We start from the raw sequence: 18,621 nt of genomic DNA, 5'->3' as shown, positions 1-18,621 counted from the left end.
AATGGGCCTTTGATCTAGGTGGAAGTATTCAGATGAATTGGTCATATGATACGATTCCTTCTCCTGGAGGTGATGGATTTGTCAGACTTAACAGAGAGCCCGAGAGAATATTCCATGTTGAAGATCCTAAGAGTCCCCATAATGAAATAATAAAGGAACAACCTAGCCTTGCGAATTATGCCATTCTGTCTAACTCTATAATTCCCTTAGAGGTCAAGGTTGGTGATTTAAAGAATAAGGTATGGTATATGTATTTGGATGGTGCATCTTCTAGGCATGGTAAAGGTGCTGGAATTGTATTAAAATCTCCCCTTGGTCATGTTTTCAAATTTTCCTATAGATTGGAGTTTAGAGCAACCAACAATGTTGCCGAGTATGAAGCTCTATTGTTGGGTCTCGAATTGGCAAAAGACTTGAAGGTTAAGTTGCTTAGCATCAAGGGAGATTCTGATTTGGTTATCATGCAAATTAAGAATAAGTTTACATGTAAAAACCAAAGATTAAGGAACTATCAAAATGTTGTATGGGATACTATGGAATGTTTTGATGCTCTTGATCTGGAAGCTATCCCTAGAGAAAAGAATAACTTGGCTGATGAGCTTGTTGTAGCAGCATCTACTTTGCAGTTATCTGATGAATTGTTGAAGGATAAGGTTAAAATGGAGATTATTTTTAGACCTTCTGTACCTGACAATATGGAGCATTGGCAGGTTTTTGATGATGAAAGACAGGTGATTCACTTTCTTAATAAGTTGGATGAATTTGAAAATTTTGAGGTTAGTTATAAAGAGGATGGATCTGAAAATCATGAAGATATAACTAATCCTACTCCCGGAACATTGTAGCTTTGGAGCAACATTTCAATTGTCATGATGCTACAAAGAAAAATGATGAAATTAAGATGGATCCAGGGGAGTTCATTGAAGTAAATATTTGTACCTCTAGTTAAGCCAAGATTGTAAAAATTGGTAAAGGTACTAGTGATGAAGAAAGAAAAAAGTTGGTTAATTTACTTCGTGAATATAGAGATGTTTTAGCATTTTCTTATGATGAGTTAAAAGGTTATAGGGAAGATGTCATGGAACACACTATCCCTTTAAAAGATGAAAATGCTAAACCCTTTCGTCAAAAGCTTAGGCAAATAAATCTTAAGTTGGCCCCCTTAGTTCAAAAAGAGCTTTCAAAGATGCTTGCAACGGGTATTATTTCTCAAACTAGGCATTCGACATGGTGTTCCAACCTAGTGATTGTTAGAAAAAAGAATGGGACAATCAGACTTTGTGTCGATTCTAGAAACCTTAATCTAGCACACAAAATGGGAAAGCGAAAGTCAATCGTTAAATTGGTAATAAAGGCTACATGTACCCTGTACGATCTTCGCCTTTTGATTGTGTTTACCGCAATGTTTATAGTTTGGGAGCTATATAAAGAATCATGATGATGACCTATGTTTGCGACTCAGCGAATGAGCAGGGGGTTGTGGTCTTAGTGTTGAGTCTTGCAATATGCTTATTTGGGGTTTTGTGTCCAATTGTGGAGCAGCTGCGTGTAAATTTATGAGATAAAGCCAAGCCATGGTGCCAAGTTTTTGAAGTTTCAAGATACTTCGAAATATGTGATAGCAAAATGCGGCCCATGTAAAGTGTAACAACCTGCACTCATGATGAAGAGGTTAGACTCGTTGGGTTGAGGACATTAGCAGAATTGTTGTAGTTGGTTGAAGGCTGCTTTGAGTACTAGGATGAACCATTGCATGATAAAAAATTCGCGGAGAAATCCACAGATTATGCCATTGTTTTTTTTTGATAGGCAAGTCCAATCCGGGCCGAATATGACTAATCAATCCGGAGTTTTGAAAGTGGTGCAGAGTTGTGATTACAAGAGCTGTCCAATAGTCGGGAAGGATATTCCACGTGGACTTTACCATATGAGCATGTAGAAGAAGATATTGAAATGTAAGATCCATAAAGTGTTGAAGAATGGCTACATGTTATCGAAATACAATGGTGATGGAAGCAGTTTATTTGACTTAACATATTCTCCCAATATCTCTAATAAACATGCTGCAAGCAATCCAAGAACAAAAGCGAAGATTGATGTTTGTCATGCTGTGTCCTGGAGGTTAATACCAAATCATGGCAGAGCAATGTTGTTAAAGATGGCCTCACAAAAGGGCATGATGGAGACAAATCATCTACTGCCATTCAAAGTGACGAACGCAGTAGAATTGGTGAAGAAATAAAAATAAAATAAAACCAGAAGTATCTAAAATGACTCCATTATTAGAATCCGGCAAAGACAATGATTCATCAAAGGGTCTGATTGAAGTAGAAACTGTTAAGACAAATGAGCGAGTTGACATTGCAACTGTTTTAAAAGCAGCTGTCCACAACTTTCTAGCGCAACCAACTGTAGGTGATATCGAGGATGGGGAAATGAAGTCACTGGCAAATCTGGAAGCCACTGAAACATCCAAGGATACGATATGCATGTTGTCGGTGCCAATGAAAGATGTTTTAACTTTTCACCAGCATGAGAGGGTAGCCTAGATGAGTCTACAATAAGGAGTGTTGTTGATAAAGTCCTTTCTAATCCTAGCGATGATGCAAATTATAGAAGCACCATTTGCATAAAGAAAGTGAAGGACCTTGCTGTTGCCAGGGAGAATCTAGATGTTTCCAGCAATGATTTTCTGAATAAGATTCAGAAAATTGAAAAGCCTTTCCCTCAGAAAAACATGGCTGATCACCTTAAGTGTTTAGAGCACCCATCCAGTGAGGATTCAGAGGTTTTAAACTCTTCCATAAATGGTACTGGCAAGGGTCCTTTTCCACATACGCCCACTGAACGAAATTTGCTAGAAAGAGGAAAGGTCTATCCTCCAATGAAGGGGTGGAACACATTAATAATCCTTCCAACTATAGAACCATCATGATCAATCCTTTGTTTGCAAAGCTTTTCAGCGGCATGGTAGAAAATAGAATCAGTAAGTGGGCAGAAGTCAAAGAAAAGAGGGCAAAAGGGCAAGCGTGTTTTAGGCCGAAGCATTCTACAGTAGATCATGGTATCACACTGAGACCAGTGTTGTTAAAATCGCGATAATATCGTGATATTATTGTTTTATCGCGATAATTTTCCGCTGCCGATATTATCGCAAGTAATATCCGATATTATCGCCAATTTTTTTATACCCGATTTTTTGGAAAAAAATCGCGATTTTTTCCTATTTTATCGCAGGCAATCGGGGCAGCGAGGTTTTATAATGAAATTTTAGTGTTTTTGGCATTTAATTTGCACAGTCAGGCGCACTGAGAGCAAAGGAGCGTTGGAGAGAGCTGGGAGATATTGCTTGGAGAGGGTTTGAAGATTTAAGTGCTTAGAGGAGAAAATCAAGAGGAGGAGACCGATTATCTCCATAGAAAAGGTATGGGGACCAATTTTTTTTTTTTTTCATTGTTTTTAAACATTGTTTTTGTATTTTTTCATTGTTTTTGGTTGGGTAACTTGATATGGGCACCAATTTTTTTTTTGTTTTCATTGTTTTTAAACATTGTTTTTGGTTGGGTAACTTGGGTTTAGAATGGGATTTATGAAATTTGCCCAATGGAAAAAAAAAAAAATTGTTTTTTTGGTTGGTTTGGATTCTGGAAAGGGGTTTTTGATGTATTGTTTTACTCTTTTTAGTTTTTTTTGGTTGGGTTTGGATTCTGGAATGGGGTTTCTTAAAATGTATGTAAATTTTTTTAGTTTTTGTACGATGTAAAAATTAAAATACTAAATTGTAAATATGTAACTTGTAAATACTAAATTGTAATCCTTATTTTCCCATAGGTTCACAACTTCACCGAACACCATTCAAATTTTCAACTTCAAAGTTCAAAAACAAACATGCCAAGGAAATTGGATCCTTTATGGGAATATCGTGAACCTAAAGCTCTGAATGATAGAGTAAACTTGACTTGCAAGTTGTGCGGCCACCCTATGTCCGGGGGGTGTACAGATTGAAGTATCACCTTGCACAAATCCCTGGATTTGATATGGGGCCTTGCACAAATACAAATCCTGAACTCATCTGAAGAGCCATGAAAGCATTGGAAACTTTAGACCAGAATAGAGAGGCCAAAGAAGAAATGAACAGGCAACTAAAAAAGTCAGCTGAAGCAAGTGGCACTGGTTCTACTGCAGCATCAACCAATCCAGTAACTGCCACATCATTTTTTGTCCCTCGGACCACACCTGGTTCACAGCCATCTATCAATTCAATGCTAAAAAGAACTGAGAAAGAACAAGCTGACAAGTTGCTGGCAAAATTTCTCTTATGGAGTGATATTCCTTTAAGCATTGTAAGGTATAATCCATTTTTCCAACCTGCTATTGATGCTATTGCAAGTGTTGCCCCAGGGTACAAAATCCCTTCTTATCATGATTTCAAAGGCCGGATTCTTCAAAATGAAAAGCTTGACTCCACTCAAAGATTGGAGGATTTTAGGGCATCATGGGCACAAACAGGATGCACTATTATGTCAGATGGTTTGACTGACCAAAAGGGGAGAACCCTTATAAACTTCTTGGTTAGTTGTCCCAAGGGGACTATGTTTATCAAATCTGTTGATGCATCTGCACAAATCAAAGATGCAAGAACTTTATGTGATTTGCTAGACGTGTTTATTTTGGAGGTGGGTGCAGAAAATGTTGTCCAAGTCATAACGGAAAATGCTGCAAATTATGTTGCTGCTGGAAGGATGCTTATGGACAGGCATCCTACTTTATTTTGGACACCTTGTGCTGCACACTGTATTGATTTGATGTTGGAGGACATAGGGAAAATTCTCTTTGTCAAAGATATTGTTGATTCATCCAAAAGCATTACAAAATTTATATATAACCATACATATGTGCTTAGCTTGATGAGAAGATTCACCAACAACAAAGAGTTGGTGTGCCCCGCCATTACACGGTTTGCCACTAGTTTCATATCTCTTCAATCCCTCTTGAATTCTATGTGGGATGTGAAGAGAATGTTTCTTTCAGAGGAGTGGCGTGCTTTGCCAATGAGCCGCAAACCGGAGGGAGAGGCCGTACGCAGACTAGTTTCATACCAGGAAAACTTCTGGGCGGGAGTGCAGGAGGTGTGCGTTGTTACTGAACCTTTGGTAAAGGTTCTTCGATTGGTTGATGGTGAGAAGCTCGCAATGGGCTATTTGTATGAGGCCATGGACAGGGCCAAAGAGGCTATTCGGGCCTACTATGATGATAAGGGAGATGATGGGTTTCAGAGAAAACTCCTCCTATGGGGAGTGATTGATGAGCGATGGAACAACACACTCCATCGTCCCATTCATGCTGCTGGGCTTTTCCAAAACCCTGCATTTTCTTACGCATGGGGGTTTGTATTTGATGTTGAGATCATGGATGGATCCTTATCCTGTGTCCAGAAGATGGTGCGATCTCCAGCAGAACGTATAGAGATCTCTAAAGAAATTGAAACATATAGGATGGCAGGTGGCACATCTGGCTTTGAGATGGTTGTCACTGATAGGATGATTAAAATGCCAGGTATTTTTTAGTTTGTAACTTTGTTTCAAATTTCATTGTCTCTTCAAATTCCATTTTTTTCTTATGTTTATTTAAAATTTTATTTGTAATTTTGTTGTAGATGCATGGTGGAGAATGTATGGTGGCAGGGTACCCCTTCTGCAAAAGCTTGCCATTCGCATCCTCAGCCAAACATGTAGCTCCTCAGGATGCGAACGCAACTAGAGTGTATTTGAAAAAATACACAACAAGAAACGCAACAAGTTAACACTTAAACATTTAAAATATTGCAAATTTCCAAATAAATTTTTGAATTCATTAAACAATATTTTTTTTATAATTATTAATTATTATTTCATGATCTTTGTACAGGTTGGAGTCCCAGCGACTTAATGACATGGTCTACGTCTACTACAATCTTCGATTGTGGGTGAGGCAACTTGAGAGGACACCTGATGTGGAGGCCATCTCATTGGATGGGATTGACACCACTGCTACATGGAGGGTTGAGGCGGAGAGGCCTCTCATGGAGTCTGCTGATGATTGGTTAGTGCAGGATGTAGTGGAGGGGGAGGAGCAGCAGCAGCAGCAGCAGGAGGAACAGGAGGACGAGGTGACACCACCTGCCCGGGCTACCCCTGCCACCAGTAGAGGACGTGGTCTACCTCCTATAGCTCCTACTTCTAGTTCTTCAGCTTCTAGAGCACATCAGACTCCACTGCCAACTCCACCAGCACGGGTACCAGCATCTACATCTAGAGGGAAAGGGAAAGCTGTGGCATTTTCTCGCAAGAGGGGCAGAGGAAATCAATAGGATTAGACTTTAATTATATTCTTCATTTTATTGTATATGACATTATGACATGATGAGATACATTACTATATTTTTTGTTGATATTTTGTGGCTGAGTTGGGACTCAGGAGTTAAGACTTACAATTCAGGACATGATTCAATGTTGTGTGATCTTAGCACTAGAAATGATATTAAACATCTTATATATTAGTTCTTTTATTATATTTATGTGTCAATGTATTTATTTTATGTTGTAGATGGTTTAGATATTAAAAAAATTGAAAAAAAATGAATATTTTTATACCAAACGATTTCTTCCCGATTTTTTCCCAATAATTACGATTTTTTCCGATCTTTTCCTTGCGCTGATATTATCCCGATAACGATTAATGCAACATTGGTGAGAGATGAAAGGATGAGAAAATAGGACATGAAAATAATTAAGACAAATGTCGCAAAGCCAAGGTCCAATAAATTGGTCCCCAACAACGGCGCCAAAAAAAATTGTCGCACAGAATTTCTAGGCACCGCGACAACAACTCAGATCGGGGGCTATCACCCTAATCCCCACGAATTTTTTATCCTCTCCACGCTATACCAAGGAACTTCCGAGCAATGGAAGATGTACTTTGACGAGAAGTTGGGACTCATCCGGATGCAAAAGGGGGAAGGCACAAATCCATTCCTCACCAGGATTCAAGAGGTCTGAGATCAGCTTGTACTTGTTGAGGCAGTGCCTCAACCCACAAAGCTAGTGTGATTGGCACTCAATAGTGTCTCAAAGGAGTTGCAGGTATCCGTCCAAAGTATCTTGGGCAAAGATACCTTGCCAAGGAGGAACGGGATGTGGGCCGATTTGCAGCAGGAGGAGTTGAGACAAGCTCTATTGAAGAGCTCCATCAGTGGCAACTGCAGCGAATCAAAGCAGGTGAAAGAGGAGGAGAACGTGGCCCTCACATAAAAGGGTCCCAATTAGGGACAAGGGGAGCAGAGAAAGCAGAAGAAGGACCTGTCGAAGGTCAAGTGCTTCAGATGTGGTGAGCTTGGTCACTACAATACCTAGTGTCCTCTCAAGAAGAAGGACAAGGAGGAGAAGCAGGACCCGTAGGTAGCTTCAGCAGAGATCAATAGGCTTTCCTCCAAGTTGGACGAAGACTTTGCTATGTTTGCCAATATACCTCCAGGATTGAGGTGGGGTGACTTGGTGTTGTAGCTCCAGAGCGCTACAGATGGGCAGGATCCTTGAGGAGTCCACCTCATGGATCATTACCTAGCTACAAGGGTCCACAGTATTCAATAGTAGGATGGATCAGTGGTAGTTGATGCAATCAATACGAGAGTGACAGTTGCAGACTAGTAGCAGTCAGATGTTGGGAAGCGCAGTGCGGAGTTGGTCACAGTGCAGAGTCAACAACAGCGCAGCGCCTTCAGTGGGCAGTGCAAAGGCTAGTAGCAGTGAGAGACTCAGGAGACAGATGCATCTACTAATCACAATTGATTCAGTGTTTTGGATGCTTTTCAGTTACAGATGTTGCAGTAGCAGCAACAACAGATGCGAGGGAGTTGCAGTGCAAATGCAGTGTTGGTAACAGTTTAGCAGGGTGAGTAGCAGCATAGATGCAACATATATTAGAGTTGTGCAGTGGTTGGTGGGTAATATGGCCAGACATCAACAACGTGATAACAAATGATGCAAAAACAGGGTGTTGCTACAGGGTGTACAGTAGCACTAAAACACATTCCTCGTTAATAGGGAGTGTTAGTTTTTGTAGCATCGGATGTGTTCTAGCCACGAAATTTTATGGAGAGGCTAGAATACATGAGATCTCCAAAACACAGAAATCGTTTCTGGAAATTCCGCCTAGAAATGACTTAATTAGATTATTAACCAGTTTTTAAATATTTCATAAGTCAAAACTTAGGGAATATGGCTAATTAATCAGTATTAATTAAGTCAAGGCGGGAACCATCTAGAAACTCACACAAATCGATCCAGAGATAATCCTAGCCATTAATTAAGTTTTAATCTTGGTCGTTGGTGCTCCAACAAAGGATTATAAGAGGAGGAGCCTTGCATCCTTAATTGCTCGATCAACCATTTCCATCGAATGCCCGAGTGTAGATAAGAGTATATTGTAGATTTCAATAGTGGGGATACGATTTGAATCCCTCTTCATGTCTTTGAATACTGACAGTGCCTTCTTTGTAAGACCATTGCATATATAACAAGTCATTAGAGGATGGTACACTGAAGTTACCCTGTTAGTTCATGAAACTCTGCAAACAACTAAATCAACATTCTTTTCTCTTTCAGCAAGAAGAATCGATTTGGAGTACTTCTCTGGATCAACTAACATCTCAGATTGTCTTTAATTTTCTGTAGATTCCTCATTGGCTTGGGGAAATGGATCTGGCCTCTGCCCACTATCAGTTTTATTCAACAAGAGTAGAAGAAGTCACCAGGTGGTTTACTAGGGAGACAATTCCTTTTCAGAGCCTCTTGATTCATCTCTCCTCTGAAACATTTACTATGAAATATGAAAAGAATCTCCAAACAGCAGCAACACATAATCAGAGGCAGTACTCTCATTACCTCATGGATTCAATCTTTTTCAAAATGTTGATCCCAAACTCACCAACTTCTTTTATACATTCCTCAGAGATTACCAAACTTCTACTCTTTACATAGATGAGGATTCCACAGTTTCTATTCTTTGCACAGATGGAAGAGGCATCCAGTCTATTGGATCTTCGATTAGGCAAAAATTTTATGGCAGCTTACGATGCAAGAAGAAGCCCTTGTCATAACAGGATGAGCAGAGAGATTCTCGTCTCTAAACAAAACAAGCTCTACGGAAATTTTCAGAGGACTACCAGGAACCTGTGATAAAATTGCCATTGCAACAAAGAGCACCCCTGTCTGCACTTAGAAACATAGTGAACCAATACGCAGCAAGTAGACTTATAAGAACGGAGTACCCCTAGGGAAAAATTACAGAAAACACTCCTACCATAGCAAAATTAGGTAGCACAATGCCAAAAGTGATAATCGAGCTTGCACCAATAACACAACTATACTAGCACCCATATTAAGTAAGAACATGAATGCCAGAGATATCATGCTGAGGCATGCAAATGTAATAAGGCATTGAGAAGAGTACCATTGTTTTTCAGGATCAGATTGGTTGAATTGCAGCTTCAAATGGAAAAGTACATTTACTTGATCCTTTATCAGAAAGTAACTACACCATGTTGTCAATGGATTATGTTCTAAATAGATTGGTTGTGCTTCCTTTTTACCTTGTAACATCCGTATTCAATTTTGGATTTACTTGGACAGAGATGGGACCCCATTCTTGCTGAGTGTTGAGGAAGGACAATGAGAAAGGATGAACTTTTCATTCCTGAAAGAGGAAATCATGGGAATAATACTCCTTGTCTCAATCTGTTCAATATTTGTGGTAAGTTTCATCAGCAATTTCTCTTCATTTCCATGCTTACTGACAATAATTATAGTTTTTTATTAGAATGCCAGTCACCAAGATCTATTCAACATGTAGTGCCTAAGTAGATCTTCAACAAATAGGGATGACATATATATATATATATATATATATATATATATATATATATCTTTCTCCATAGGATCAGCATCACAATATCTCTGAAATGATATCTCAACCAGACCTTAAATGCAAGTGATATAGCTCTAAAATGGAGGGCTGAAAATGCAATCAAACCTTGTTCTGAGGAAGGTCGAGAGACCTGCAAATCATCATCAGCAGATCTATTACAAAGGGACAGAACCAAATGCTCTACATATACACAAGTCGTTGTTGAGGTGATTGAAACTGAGGTCGAGCAACCTTTAGTTGTAAGCTGTAGAGGTAACAGAGATCTTTGACATGTGGTACAAAATTCATCTTGGACAAGGAATATACCTCAGAAAAACTTGTAGCTCTAGCTCTCATGCACAGGGGTGATGGGTTCAGATTTCCACATAGGTTGTGCCACAAAGAGCTTCGCTTTTGCAAATATTGTGCCTCTGAAAAACCATAGTCATCACAGCCTTTAAATTACTGAAAGAATACCCAGCAAAATCACAGATACTTCATCCTGAGAGAAATGCACAGTAGATTAGGTGTTGCATTGCTCTTACTCTAGCTTGGGCTTGTCCTCACCTGGCTCTGATACCATGTTAATTTTAGGTTAACATGTTCTTTGGTTAGGTCAATTACTTCAATGATCCATATTAGCCCAATTTACATTTTCATTTCAAACAGTAACTAAAGAAAGAACATAAACCAGATACGCAGAAGACAAGCCAAGACAAGAGAACACAAAATTGGCACAAGCCAGGGAAAAACCCCAAGATGGGGAAAACCCTTGATCAATTCTTCTTATCATCAATATCAAATGTTCAAAGAGAGAGAGTACAATATTACTGCCCTTAGATAAGAAGATGACCCAAACAATAATGCAATTGCGGCCTTCTGTCAACAACAAACTAGTGTGAGCCTTGTCCAATGATCAACGATGGTCATGGCATGGGCAAAGTAGCCTTTGTTGAGCTCAGACTTCTTCAACAGTAGACAGTATCTTGGTTAAGGTTTATTTTCTGACTGCTACAACTGTTCTACTTATCTTCAAAACTCCTTTCAGGACAGCAGCTACTCTTCTAGAAATTTTGTCCATATTCGGAGGTTGATCTGGGCATGATTTAACACTTAAGCTACCGACAAGACCCATATGTTGATTAACACAAAGACTGCGGTCTTCCCTGAGTTGACTCTTGCCCTTTTTACCCTTGTCCAAGCTAATTTAGGCTTGCAGCCTGCCTGTAATAGTCTCCCAGTGTTGCATCCCACCTTCACAATGGAAGCCCTTCACAAAACAACCCACAACCTTCCTCCAAATAGCCCTTAAGCCTGTGGCTGCCTTTCTATAGGGTCTCGACCTGAAGAAGAAGAAAAAAATGTTGCCTAAACAGAGCTCAAACTATCCCAGACTGGCCCCAAATAGCCTCAGCCTCCTGCCTTAATATCTCGGCCCAACAAATAGCCCTGCAATGGTGACAAGCTAGCCCTTCCTCCTTCGCTGGTGCATCACTCCTTCTGCGGCCATTTCAGAGAGAAAGATATGTGTTGAAGATGTGAATAATGAGGTTGGAGGATGCCCATACATACAATTAGACATGACGTTTTGTCCTTATGGAGATGAAGTCGACCTTGACACTTGTGGAGGTGTTGTAGCGGCTACAAACACCCTCCAAAATTTTGCCATAGCCTGTTTTGGAAACTCCCTACCATCCTTCACAGAAACTTTCCTTGCTTCGTCAAGTCCTTAAGCTTCAGTGTCCTTCTTGCTCAAAGGCAACCTGTCGATCACAGTTTGACCTTTCCTCTTCACAAGTTGCTCAGCCTGCGGACTTGGTCCAGCTGCAAGCTGAGCAGCTTCCCAATGAAATTTGCGCATTCCTAGAGGGCAACCAACCTCTCCCTCCAGGAATTGCGTAATTCCTTCTAATAGTCTGTTGCTAGGCTCCAGGATTGCGCAATATGTCTGCCCTCCCTGTAGGATTTGCGCAATTTTTCCCACCAACAGGCAGTTCAGCCTAGGATTTGCGCAAATATGGGCAGCAGTCAGCTGTTGGGCCCAAAAAGTGCGCAATCCCCTTGGGCAGTCAGCCCAGCTTACAGTCAGGAATGCACATTTTTCTCCAGCAGTCAAGCTGTCTCTTGCATGTGCCGCTGAGTTTACCAATTCCCTCTGGGATTGAGTGAAACAGACTTGCATGCATGGGTTGTTTCTCCCAAAGCAGCATGCAAAGGCATCCCTTATTTCAGGGATCTATGTTTAGCAATTGGAGGTTACATGCAAGGAACAATTCAGAAACCTCCCTCCAAGTGTCGCTTCCCCTAGATTTGTGGAATGCGCGTCATAACCTCTATGTTATCAAAAATCATCAACCGGACGCTGCAGAGCTCATTCCTCACATCAACCTTGTAGCTCCAACATCCCACATCACATCTAGGAGCAGTTGACCCATCCAGCGTAGTTATCAAAACTCATCAACCGGACGCTGCAGAGCTCATTCCTCACACCAACCTTGTAGCTCTAACATCCCACATCACATCTAGGAGCAGTTGACCCATCCAGCGTAATTGTTTTGGGGTAAGCTCGCTTCCCATGCCTTGTGCTGCATTTCTGTCGCTTTTTGTGTATTAGCTTGTGTGAGTGTTGTTTGCTTCATTTCTTTGAATGCCTGTTGTCGTTTACATATATTCTAGCTTGTCCTGGATCTGTTTCAATTTCCGTTGCTATCTCACTGCTATCGCATTCATGAAACTGTTTTGCACGGACGTTCGCCCAACCAGCAAACGGCCTCACCCACATGCATGTTGATCTGTTTGCTCAATCTTCCATTCATATTTTGCATGCATTGTTTATCACTTATGCTATCACTTAGTGTCGCCATGCATTGCATTGACTTGCTCTCAATTGCCCGTCAGCGAGTCGGGCCAACCTTGGCCTGGTCTCTGACTTCACCAAGGATGCATTGGGCAATCTGGAGAAGGAAGGCTCACCTTCCTCTCCAGATTTGCGCATTCTGGCCCAACACTGACTTCCTGGACTAAATTGCGCATTTCTGGAGGTCAGTGGCTGCTTGGCCCAAAATTTTGCGCAAATTTGTCCCTAGGCCAATAGCCTTTCCCAGCTGGAATCGCGCATTGCGCGATCCCAGCAGCCAACTGCCCAACTGGACTGTGCATTGCGTAGTTCCAGCAGTCAGTCAATCTCTCAGCAGCCCGGATTGTGCCTTGTGCAGTCTTGGCAGTCGGTCTCCCGATCTCCCGGCCGAAATTGCACAACCTTCATGATCGTTCACCCGGGTATGTTGCAAGTCAGTTCTCATGTTCATTTTGGTTTTCAACTAACAGATTGCTTGCTATGAATGTTGCCATGTCTCCAGGTATCGCAAGTGTTCATCTGCCTCTCAGCAGTACAGGTACACTGGTTTCCAGGAGAGCAGAGACGAAGACACCGTTCAGAGCACGCTTGGGGATGCAGTCGATAAAGTGTCCATGGGCCTACCTACTCACAAAGACATCAAGTTGTTCATGGACAAAAACATCAAGCAGCAGCATCACAATGAGCAACATCATGAACAGCAACTGAAGGCAACATACCGAATGCAGCAAACGCAGTAAACACCGCGAATGCAAGAGGAAGGTTGTTGACAACATAGAGGCAGAGCAAAATTGCAAGATCAAGCAGATCCACTAATAATGAAAGCAACTTTGGAGACTCAAGTTATGAAGTGACGGCACGACATGAAGATCGCACGAAGGCAGAAGATGGAACAAAGAAGGAGTTGCATATGCTGAAGCAGCAACTCAAGAAGAACATGAAGCTGCACAGACAGACAAATGAGTTGCAGCAGGAACATGAACAACAATGGGCACAACATGCACTCACGGATGAAACTGCACCAGTACAAGTTAAGGATCCATCCCAGCAGCTAACACAGAGCAAACATGGTGAGCAGTGTTGTTGATCGCATGCAAAGGATCCAGCATCATGTATGGCGTTGAGCGCACGCATGCAATCCAACCCATTCAACACACTCACCAAGGCGAAGACAAGAAGCAAGTCCAACTAGGGCTAAACATGCAATTCGGCAAGTTGATGCACATGACCACCAACACACACTTGAAGATCAGCATGGACACTATGCATCAGTGTGTTGTCGATTCAACCATACCCAAGAAGACCATGCGCATGTTAGTAGACGAGTTGGATGAAGGGGCCGAACCAATGCACTGATTGCAATGGAGGCAAGAGTTCGCTTCAGCAAGATGTCACCATGAGGTGCATACCCACCATCACGGACGACCAAGCTTGGCATCAGCTCACCAACTTCACCATCACAAGCATTTCAAAGAGTTGGTCTCACCACAGCAATCGAGTGTCGATGATGTCTTGCAAAGCTTGCTCAAGCCATGTTGTCTCACATGAGTACATGTGCATTGTAATGTTGAGTCATGTCAAGTGTAAGTCAAGTGTCAATGGTTGGATGTAACAGTCATAGAATAGGTGAAGAGTCATGAGGGTAGTTGAACTGTCACAAAGGGGAATGTTAAGGGTCACCCCACCCTTTGCTATAAATAGTCCCTCATAACTCATTATAAAGGCTTTTGGTCAGCCAATCTTCTACTAAGACTATATTGAAGAAGACTTGGACAATATTGTAACACACCTTGGCTTCTCCACTGCATGGAGGTACATCTCTTTGGAGGAGTAGGCAGATGTGGTTGTAATGTTCTACTAATAGGGCTAGCAGGTTTACACGGTGTATTGTATGATTATGACTTACACTTCTTTATATAATAAAGCCAGCACATTTTCATGCATATGTTGTTATTGTAGTTGGATTGCTCTGGTTGCTTTAATGATATATGTTGTTTAACTTACGTACTTGTGTATGAACTGATTCACATGCAATTATATGAATCTTGTTGTTAATGTGTTGCATATGTTGTTAATGTTGTCACCGTCTGTGTCGACTGCTCTATCGAACACCAGACAGACCTTTCTCTCAACCTTGTTATATCAACCGTCACACTCGTCTCGGACTGATCCGTGAGTGTTGTTCAGGTTATCTTACCTTGTATGTTGGACTGCTGCATCCGTGTCGATTGCTCTGCCGGAAGCTATGCATGTCCTTTGTGTTGTGTGTTCCTAGCCGAGTTGGGACTGATCTCTTTCAACCTAGAACTCACCTTCACCTTCCCCTCCCTTTGAAGTGTTGGAACCTCTCATACTCATTCCTTGACTCACTGCATCAGTCACACCCCTGATAGATTTATGTTGCTTGCCTCTGTGCGACATTGCGGTTAAGGCATTACCTTACGACCCACTGCTGGGACTCCTACACCAAACGGTCTGAGGTCTAATTGGGACTTCTTACCAGGGAGATCCCCTTGACATGTCGGCGGGTCCAACACGTCAATAGGAGGCAAATTCAAATTTCAAATTTTCAATATTTCCCGCCTTGATAAGGTCATACCTTGTAAAATTTATTTTGAATAAATAAATATTTTTCCTTATCCAAATTTGTTAATCTTTAGGTCAATTTTTGGTCCTCTCAAAAAGAGGAATTCAATCCAATAATCATCTCCAACAAAAGAGTTGTCCAATAGTGGAATTTGGACCTAATTGCCAATTTTAACAACTAGGCATCTTTGGTTAGGATATCAGAAGAACATAGAGAGGGATCCTCCGGACTCTCTATATAGGCAATGATATCGTCCTCTGACCTCATAGTATATGGGGCACCAAAAAATGAGGTGCATCTCAGTCTCTAGCTCCTGTAGATGGCATAACTGACATACCTTATCAAATCGTGGTATATGGTGATCTTTCTCCACCCGAAGTAGATGGGACCCAACTCGAAACCACCCTAGTGGGAGCCTAAGTGAGTGCATCAAGTACTTGCGAGTTTAAGGGGGACGGACGAGGATGCCATCTTGCAGCTCCAAAAAATGCAGGTTTGAGATGCTAAGACTATGTCACAAGGTTCGGGTTCGAATTTGAGTTCAACGACAATTAAGTTCATTTTGAATTCAAATTTTCAAATAGGGTTCAAATGACGTTCGCCATTGAGTTCGAAAATATATATATAATAACAAATTTGATATATATTATCATTATATTAATATTAAAAAACATATGTAATAATATTTTAATATATAATTTTATGGTTATAACTTTATATAGAAAATTTCGCTGTGAAATTTTGTATTTATATAATATTATATAAATATAATTATAATTCATTAACATGAACGATAATTATTAAATATCGTTTTAAAATTGTTGGGCATCACGATTGTCGTAAGACCAAAACCCGCAGGTGTTAGTCAACAATCGCATCACCGGAGATAAGGATCCACGAGAGGCGGTTAGTCCATGTCACGAAACACACAGTGAGCGTTGGTTTATCCAATGTCCAACAATCTCTCCCCCAACGCAAGCCGGGTGTATCTCGAACTTGTGACCTACGCTCTGATACCACTTGTTGGGAATCACGATTGCCGTTAGACCAAAACCCGTACGTGTTAGTCAACGATCGCACCGCCAAAGATAAAGATCCACGAGAGGCGGTTAGTCCATGTCACAAAACACACGGGGAGCGTTGGTTTATCCAATGTTCAACATGTATTTATATAATATTATATAAATATAATTATAATTCATTAACATGAACGATAATTATTTAAATATCTTTTTAAAATTGTAATTGGGAATTAGCGGCTTGCTTAATAACTTAATATTGTGGTACGATGGCAAATTTCATTGTGTGGCCACATTTCATGGTTCCATTCGATCGCCATTTCAAAACCCATAGTCATATACGCCAGACAGTTTATGAAGGGAACATTTGATGGCTACTTGGAGCTTTAAGAGCACAACATTGCATTGCATGTTGTTCGACTACCATCTAAAAATCCATGGTCATATATGTCAGATGGGTCACTGAAGGGCACATTCGATAGTTGTATGGAGGTCTAAGGGCAGATTTCATTCCACTACAATTAAAAATACCCTGAAAGTTATTTATTAAAAGCCAAGGATGTTGAATTGAACACCTGAACCAAACCCTAGCCGAACTTCACCCAAATTTAAACTTACTTTTGAAATTCAACAAACTTCGGACCTCAAGGTTCAAGTTTGACAAACCCAATGACATTGGCTAAAGATATAACAAAAGAGCTGCAAAAATTTACCAAAGCGCGGGAGCAGTGATCAGCCACATGTGGGAGGCCGACTAGGGTGTTTTGGCACGTGTGAAAGAAGGAGATTGATGCTGCTAAAAAGAAATTGAATATTTCCAGGTTTATTTCTGCTGTAATTTATGTATTTCTGAGGGCCAATTTCCCTAGTAAGAGAGCCCCTAATTTTCTAGAAAAGAAGTTAATGAATGAGAATTTGTTTGAGACAATTTCACTGTGTTTTTGTGGCTGTTTTCTGTGACTGATTTTCTGCAAAATTCTGCTGCTAATTTTCTGAATTAAAAGTACCAGAGTATTTCTGTTTTACATTTTTCAAATGTTATTTTACAGAAGAAAAATTCTTTGTTGAGTTAAAGTAATTTCTGGGGATAAAATAGGTATAGGAGACATAAATCTAAACCTGGTACTTAGAAATTAACAGGTTTTACAGTGTATATTTTGGTTGGTGATACTTCTTAGCAATTGGAATTGGTTCTTAGTGACATTTCTGGACCTAAGACTACTTGTTAGCAAAGGGTAGCTAAGTGCACTGCTTTCTCACCTTCTTTGATGTAGTTTCCACTCGTAGGTCCACAAGATCTATCCCACTACCTTTTATAGATTATTCTACAAATGACTTTTCAATGGATCTCCTGTCAATGTTATGTGTTAGTCTTTTTTGGATGTACCATATTTGGCAGCTTCATCTTCAAGAACAGTTTGTGACATTCTTTGTACCTTTAGTTGACCGACGTGCTTCAGTGGACCCTTATACTGTACCTGTATCAAAGACCACCTCACCAAGTTGTGGAACCATGTTGGTGTGGGAGATATGGTGTTCAAGGGGATTATATCTTCACTATATGTATTATGGCCCATGCTCAACATTTAAGGGGGGAGGTTGCATTCTAATGCCTTCTCTCCAAGGCCTTCTATTGATATTAAGGGGGATGTTGAGAATAGTGTTCACTCTATTTTGAACTGGGTGTCCATAAACCCACTCACTTTTGTATCTTGGCCAAGGCCCACCTATATTTGAACTAGGTATCCATAAACCCAATCATTATTGCATTAACCTCTCGGGTGGATTCAAATTAGCTATCCATAAACCCACTCTCAAGCTATATTCAAGCTTTCTCAACTACATTCAAGCTCTCCTAGATGTATTCAAGTTGAGTATACATAAACCCACACTATTATGTATTCTGGACACAATCAACTTTGTATCAAGATAGGTATTCATAAACCCAGTCTCATTTGCATCATACCAAGTACTCATAAACCCACTCTCACTTGCATTGAAGTGGGTATCATAAATCCACTTTCATGTATATTTTGACTATGATCGACCATTATCAAGTTGGTATTCGCATCAACCCAGTTGTATTTCTAGCTACGGCCAACCCTATAATTAAGTTGGGTATCTAGAAACCCACTCTCATTTTATTTCATAACTCTCCATCACCTCCTACTTGACCTAATCAGGGATGCTGAAATAATGATGTACCCATCACATAT

General features: G+C 40.6%; 1 protein-coding gene across 3 annotated transcripts in view; it reads right to left on the bottom strand.

The window, feature by feature from the left end:
• LOC149173867 (uncharacterized) overlaps positions 1 to 18,621 on the bottom strand; it is a 173,010-nt gene that overhangs the window by 142,500 nt on the left and 11,889 nt on the right. The window lies entirely within an intron of this gene.

This window comes from Pinus tabuliformis, chromosome 4_2, assembly GCF_031772625.1.
Source record: "Pinus tabuliformis cultivar Carrire ecotype Pingquan chromosome 4_2, CPIR1, whole genome shotgun sequence".
Classification (NCBI taxonomy): Eukaryota; Viridiplantae; Streptophyta; class Pinopsida; order Pinales; family Pinaceae; genus Pinus; species Pinus tabuliformis.
This window is presented reverse-complemented; position numbering and strand designations above follow the sequence as displayed.